Source organism: Microcebus murinus, chromosome 10 (assembly GCF_040939455.1).
Source record: "Microcebus murinus isolate Inina chromosome 10, M.murinus_Inina_mat1.0, whole genome shotgun sequence".
NCBI lineage: Eukaryota > Metazoa > Chordata > Mammalia > Primates > Cheirogaleidae > Microcebus > Microcebus murinus.
Genome location: NC_134113.1, coordinates 57,176,223 through 57,182,222, shown reverse-complemented (window position 1 = coordinate 57,182,222; position 6,000 = coordinate 57,176,223).

Genomic DNA, 6,000 nt, shown 5'->3' with positions numbered 1-6,000 from the left:
AAGCATCGATTATGTAGATGTCTCTGGGTAGGTGGAAGAATGTCTGATTCTGTCTTGTCGCTAGTTCTGTTGCCTGTAAGATATACTTGTCAATCATCGTTAGGGTGGACTCCAACAGGCTTTAGTTTTACATGCTAGACATAGGTACAATTTGCATGTCCCTGCTTATGGGAGGATAGCAAGAAATTTCCTTAATGAATGATCTATGGGGCCAGCTCTGCACAGGTGCCTGAGTCTTTGATTTTCTTTTTACAGTACACACATATAAAACACCCGCTCCAGAGACTCATGCTATGATCATCCACCTCTGCCTTCCAAAAATTCTCATTATTTTAGAGTAAATCCCAATTCCTCACAATCCTCGAATTCAGAATCATAAAACTTTCCTTGATGTTGGTGGTGAAGTGGGAAATACCAGAGGCCATTTAGAGCCAATTTTTAACACCAGTGGAGGAAACAGGTGTGATTGGTTGGGACACAGCCCAATTTCAGGCAGATTGCACTCATTGCTCCTTCCAATCCTGCAGTTGGGGACAGGGGAGGGCAAAGCTGGTCTTGGGGCAGCTCACTTTTTTTTTTTTGAGACAGAGTCTCACTCTGTTGCCCAGACTAGAGTGCCGTGGCGTCAGCCTAACTCACAGCAACCTCAAACTCCTGGGCTCAAGTGATCCTCCTGCCTCAGCCTCCCCAGTAGCTGGGACTACAGGCATGTGTCACCATGCCCGGCTCATTTTTTCTATATATTTGTAGTTGGCCAATTAATTTCTTTCTATTTTTAGTGGAGACAGGGTCTCACTCTTGCTCAAGCTGGTTTCAAACTCCTGACCTTGAGCAATTGGCCTGCCTGGGCCTCCCAGAGTGCTAGGATTACAGGCGTGAGCCACCACGCCCAGCCCCGGGGCAGCTCACTTTTGAGAAGATTCCCCCAAACCCTGCCCCCACCTCCCCATGGGCTCTAGTTGCTTTTATGGTGCGTAATTAACCTTGGGGCTGTACTTCCTTTGATACCTGGGTATTAGCTACAGCCACCCTGCCCCAACCCTCACCCTCCAGCCCTGAGAATTACCCATGGCCAGAGCTGTGGTGGGACCAGAGCTAAAGCCTAGTGCATGGCCCTGGCTGCACCGAGGAAGCTTTCTATCTGCAGAGTGTGGCCTGGGCACGTGCATTCTAAGTCTCCCACGGGTGATGCTGATGTGATGGACATCCAGACTTAAGGGGAAGGACTCCATGGACTGAACCAAAAGCAGTCCCTCCACCTAGGCCTCACGGCCCCCAGTGGACGACCTCTCCCTGTTTGGTCTGAGTGGAGAGTAGGGTCAGAACATGTTGAAGGCGCAGAGACCTCATCGTCTCCGGGCTCTTGGGCTGTGCCTCCTTCCACTGCAGCAAGCTTACCTTGCTGTCCTCTCCTGTTCTTGTTCTAATCATTTCTAATCATGTCTCTTATCACAATCAAAATTTTAAGTCAGAGAACATTGGTAGCTGTCTCATATGCTGTGTGTAAAGCTCTGTGGGGGTGGGATGTGCATCAGAGGCTCTCAGAGCTGGCAGGACTTGGAAGTTCTCGTCCAAACCCTACCTGCCATAGGAACCCTCCTCCCATGAAGCCTGGACAGGCGGTGAGCAAGCCTGGGCCCAACACTCGAGGGAAAGGAGCTTGCTGCCTCTTCGGGCAGTCCACTCCCATCCTGGCTGGCTCTGAGCATCAGGGCCACTACTGATCATGAGGAAAATAGTCACCGTTTGTTGAGCTTTGACTATGAACAATTTTGGCCTTGAGGCACACAAGATCAGCAATAAAATCAACTTTATTATTCATGATGTGGCTTATGGAGGGCTATACCCACCAGCTGTGGCTTCCTATTTAAGCTAATTGTTCTGCCTCAATGCTAAACCAATCTATTTCCATGCCAACAATAACATTTTAAATTAACCTTTTTTTTTAGTATTGCAAAATAAAGATAATATTGTTCTTCATTTGACAACTGTATGACTTCTCCACTCCCAGTTATTTCCATTGGAAAGATCATTGAGTATTTCAACCCAAATCCTGGTATGGATGTAAGCAAATTTTGGTATTATATAAGGCTTAAGATAACAATGCTATCCTTGAATTACAAAATTTTTATAACTAGTTTTTATCATGGATAATTTCATGAACTCTGAATACTAGAGCCTAGTCTAAAAATCATAGGGTATTGTGAAAAAGATGCATATTTTGTTTATCTGCAATCCTTAGAAAGTTAGGGAGTATTTTCTTTCACTAGCAGTGTTGGGAGTAGTTGCTATGAAGTTGTCTATTCATAGCTAATTTAAGACAACTATGCTGGATTCAGTTATTTCACACTGGTTTATTTGCGGGTTCCATTTTCACTCCTCAATAAATTTTATGCATTTCTCATATGCTTCTTCACTCATTAGTCCATCTAGTTCTGAAGTGTCAGAGTCCTCTCCATCAGCCAGCCATCGTAACAAGATTTGTTGGCAAGTCCTGGGTTTTTTGCCAGAGCTTCATTCATTGCAGCTACTTCTCCTGATAAAAGAGAACGGAGTTCACTAGCAGCTTTTGCACTTTCCAAAGCATCAAGAGGCGCTTGCTTGCCTTGTTTGTTTCATTTTGTCCCAAGCTTCCCAACAAGCTTGTCTTGTTTATTTCATTTTGTTCCAATTTCAGGCAGATGACAGTAAACAACATCCCCCAAAACTTCCTGTGCAAAATTGCTGATTCCCACCATTCCAATACCATTTTCTGTTGTTATCCATTCATATTTCTCAGTGAATTTATGCACCGAGAGCAGAGTGGGGTTGGTGTGCACTCCCAGCCACCAGGGCTGGAGTGGGCACAAGGCCAAGCCTGGGCTACAGGCCACAGCCCGCACTCCATTGCTCCCCACCGCCCGCAGTGCCACGTTGGCAGGGGTACAAAATTGCCCCGTCTTTTAGAGATTTCGGTACTTTTGCAGCATTGCCCTAAGCCAGAGTCAGGACGCCTCTTGACCTTCAGTATCTAAGCAAACTCTTCCCTCCTTTCCCCTGACATCTATTCTGGCCTAAAAAGCCCCTGCTTTCTAAATGCAGCTAAGGTATGCTTTTGTGGTATATTTTTCTTTGTAACAGCTTTGTTGAGCTATAATTCATATACCATGTAATTCAACCATTTTTATTTATTTATTTATTTTTGAGACAGAGTCTTACTCTGTTGCCTGGGCTAGAATGCTGTGGCATCAGCCTAGCTCACAACAACCTCAAACTCCTGGGCTCAAGCAATCCTCCTGCCTCAGCCTCCTGAGTGGCTGAGACAACAGGCATGAGCCAAGACGCCCCGCTAGTTTTTCTATTTTAGTAGAGATGGGGTCTCACTTTTGCTCAGGTTGGTCTCTAACTCTTGAGCTCAAGCAATCCTCCCACCTCAACCTCCCAGAATGCTAGGATTACAGGTGTGAGCCACCGTGCCTGGCCTCAACCATTTTTAAAGCATGTAGTTCAATGGTTTTTAGTATGTTCACAGACTTGTGCAACTTCACACCATCAAATTCAGGACATCCTTATCACTCCAGAAAGAAACTGTGCCCTTTGGCGTTCACCTCCATTCTCCCTCTCCTTAGGCAGCCATGAAGCTATCTCTGCCTCTGGATTTGCGTACCGTGGACATTTCATATAAACGGAATCATACAGTATGTGGCCTTGTGACTGGCTCCCTTTGCTTCAGATAAAGTTTTCCAGGCTCATGTGCACTGTAACACGCAGTACTTCATTCCATTCTATTGTGAGTAATGTTCCATTGTGCAGATGGACTGCATTTTATTTATTTGTCCATTGGTTGGTGGACATTTGGGTTGTTCTCACTATTTCCTGCTGTGATTGACATCATTGTGTTGTCAGTCCTGGTCATTGAGAAAAACTTGCTGGGACATATTTTCCCATGATCATGAGGGATGATAACAGCTACCTGGCCCCAGCCTTGACACAGCTGCCCGGGGTCTCAGGGCCTCCTCAGATCATCCTGCCATGAGAAGTAGGGGGGCTGGCCACAGGGAAGTGCCTCCTCCTTCCCTTTCTGCTCTCCAGGAAAGGCGGTTTGGGGCAGAGTTGTCCAGGTCAGGCACAGTCACCGCAAGCATGTTCTCTTTTGTTGGGCGGGCAGCAGACTGCAGTGGCCAGAGATAGCTTCACAAAGAGTTGTACCTGTGAGTCTGCCCCAGTCTGCTTCTGTCTTCCCACACCACTTGGCCCTAGCCCCAGGGGCCTTCTCCTTCTGCCTCCAGCCCTGAAGTCCCAGGCAGGGGCCATCCGAGGGGCAGCTCTGGCCTCTTCTCCCGCAGGGAGGGTGAGGGCGGGGGCATTTGGGGAGGGGTTGGTGGGGTCTCTGGGCAATGGGGAGCTGACAAATGAGGTGCAAATGAATGTTCTGGGCTGCCCAGCAGAGCTGCTCCCCCTGGGTGAGACTGAGTCAGTCCTTGAGCCTGCACGCCATAGGGTCCCTTGCAGCCCCTTTGTCCTCACCTTAAACAAGAGACACTGCTAGAACCAGGGAGCCAGGTAGGTGGGGTGGAGGGGGGCTGAGATTTCAGGAAGGGCTCTCAGTTGCTGTAAATCAGGACCTCAGGTGCAGTGTCTCCCCTCTGAGCTCCCCCAGGTCCCTCCAACAACAGCGTGGGGGAGGGGAAGAAAGAGAGCACATTGTCCTCCCTTCCCAGGGCTGCCATACCTGTCTGACCAGCCCCTCCCTCCCTCCTTCCGCCTTCTCCATCCTGGCTTTGGCATCGGGCCCATCCCCCTTTCCTTTGGTCTTTGGGAGAAGTCTCTCTTCCCTGCTGGGTGTGGGTGTTTGTTGGGGAGGGGGTGGCATGCATTCAAATCTCTCTTAGGAAAATCAACCATTGTTTAAAGGGGCTGGGAGAGGGCTGGGTGTAAACAGGTACTAACTGGATTTCTCTTTGCCAGTTTCAGCACTTCCGGAGACCAGGGCCTAGGCTGGCGTGGGGAGGAGAGAAGGGGGGAGTGGAAGGAAGGAAAGATGTGGCCATCGTGGATCCTCCCTCTAGGGATCTCTGGATTTTGCTTCTGGAAGGGACTGCAATGAGAGCTTGTATGTGTGTCTGTGTTTTTGGATTTATGTCTGTCCACCAAGGTGGAGGGTCTTGGTTTCTCTCTCCCTCTGGGTAGCATTCTTATGTGCCTCTCTTGGAAGCCTGGATATCTCTAGAGGGTGGGGAGGAATCTGTATATCTGTCCTCCTACTATGTGGTCACCTCTTCCCTGGGTTGGGGCCTGTGTGCCATTTGTCACTCTCCTCTAGGGGATCTAGCAGTCTGTCATCTTTTGGGCATCCTAGTTAAGATCCATCCAGTCCTCAGGTCACACCCTGCAATATCTTCCAGGGAATCCAGCCCCAGCCATCAGGTAATTGCAGGTGGAATCTCTGCCTTGGGGACTCAAACCTCCTGCCTTCCGCCCACAGCCTGCCCTGCCCGGCCCCACCCAGGCCTGGGGTGCCTTGTTCAGCTCCCCGTTCTCCTATGTTTAGGGAGGTGCGTGCTATGTCCCAACCTGCTCTCCTGACTCACTCTGGTAATGGGATCAAAGAGACAGGTGCAGGGACTCTTCCTCCCTCTCCTCTGGCTAGCTGGGGGCCTGGAAGAGAAGTAGGATCCACGTGGCACCACCAATGCCACCCCACTCGATTCCACCCCCACTTTCCTGTCTTATTTCCCGCGATTCACTCCCCCGGCACGACGAGAACAATGACGATCCCCAGTGCAGCTCTGCTCTCTCCTGGACTCCCCCAGCCTCCTCTGCCCCTTAGCCCCTGTTCATTCTCTGTGCCCGAGAGCAAGGCCTACACAGTGTTTGACCTGGCACGGGAATCCTGGGATCTTGGGAGGAGAGGAGGGCGCGGGTTATGTCCAGGAAAAGTGCTGTGTTAGACCTCTCTTTATCTTGTACCTGCAAACCCAGACAGAAGACAGCCAGTGTGTGTGTGTGTGTGTGCGCGCA